Genomic DNA, 1,421 nt, shown 5'->3' on the forward strand with positions numbered 1-1,421 from the left:
TTTAAACTTCACAGATATGTTGTATTTGATGCCTAAAACATGAATATTCTATTTGAAGACTTACCAAACTTATTAAAAAAAAAAAAAATTTTGATTTTTTCGAGTGACAATAAAAATAGAGTAATTTCGGTACCTTTTCGCCTAAATAAACATTTTAAGGGTAAAATTGTTCAAATACGTGATATATTTTTTATTGTACTTATTTCTGGAACTTCATTGATTGAAATAATTGCAAGAAGAATGCTTTAGCTTTTTTTTTTTGCCGAGCGAAGGGAGTGACACTAAAACAAAAACAAATCGAGGGATTTTTGCTCATATGCAGTAAAAGATGATTTACTTTAAAATTATGGGCACATTTCATTCATATGAAACGGCTTTTTCGCATTGCCTAGTCGAATGATTTGTATGCTGAACCAAAATGGCGCTCTGTTGTGGTGCTTGTGAGAACTTTTAGAGCCGCTCTGCAAACGCCCATGGAATCGAACGAAAAAAACTTCACTGTATGCTAACGCGATCACCTGAGTAAGCGAGTGTTATTCTCAATAACATTTTGAAATGAAACTTTATCACAACCACAAGACTTTCCACCACTGGCGTAGACCACTTATGTAGGTGTGTTAGTGCAAATATGACGATCGTCGATGTATTCGCAGATACGTAAGTATGAAGCTGAAGCTTGCTTTTCGCTGTTTTAGCATGTCGGTTAAGGACAGATGAACCAACCGCCGCACCAACAACCAGCACTCTGATAGCCAGCTTACGAGCTCATTTAATAAGCTTGAATCTTGGTAGGGCTGGGTCGTTAATACATACATACATATGCATATATATGTATATATGTACGCATCTATGCATCCACTTGTGAGTTGTAAGCTGTGAGTGCGACTCAAAAGTGGTTGAGCAACTGGACAATGCCGCTGTGAGAGTACTGAACGTCATCGTTCCAATGGAAATGGAAGGTGGCTCATCGCTTACTCAGTTTATCGACTTGCTTGCTGGCGCTCGTTGAAGTGACGGCGTTGGCAGCTGCTCCTCCGCCCCGATACGGTACGGCATTAACTTGTCTATGCCTATACTTTTGCAGACTTTTCTTTTCTTGTTTTTTTTTGTTTTTTTTTGTTGAACGAATGTGTACATGAGAGTGTTGCGTCGTCGCCTGTTGAATGACTGACGTGCGTGCGGCGTTCCACACTCGCTCTCTGGTGGGAGCACTCGCTTCCATGTAATTTTTCGAATCATCATCATCATTTTGCATTTGACTTTCGAATCGAGCAGTTTATATTGTAGATCGAGTTTTGTGTTCACGTTCTCGTTATTTGCGTTCGTCGCCGTTTTTCCACACAGTGCAATACTCTTTCCTTACATTGCTGTGGTGTTGTGCCTATGTATTTTATTTGTATGTGAGTGTTTATGTTCAATTT

The 1,421-nt window shown here is 39.1% G+C and overlaps 1 protein-coding gene across 1 annotated transcript in view; it reads left to right on the plus strand.

Annotated features, from left to right (window-relative positions):
• Nucleotides 1–1,260: 1,260 nt before the first annotated feature.
• The window catches only part of LOC108371575 (moesin/ezrin/radixin homolog 1-like), a 41,488-nt gene continuing 41,327 nt past the window's right edge, over nt 1,261–1,421 (plus strand). The window contains exon 1 of the mRNA XM_017627161.1: nt 1,261–1,400. The gene's annotated coding sequence lies outside the window, so the exon portion shown is untranslated. The remainder of the gene's footprint in view (nt 1,401–1,421) is intronic.

The sequence above is a fragment of the Rhagoletis zephyria genome, unplaced genomic scaffold (assembly GCF_001687245.7).
Source record: "Rhagoletis zephyria isolate East Lansing unplaced genomic scaffold, Rhagoletis_zephyria_1.1 Rzeph_scaffold_05081, whole genome shotgun sequence".
Classification (NCBI taxonomy): domain Eukaryota; kingdom Metazoa; phylum Arthropoda; class Insecta; order Diptera; family Tephritidae; genus Rhagoletis; species Rhagoletis zephyria.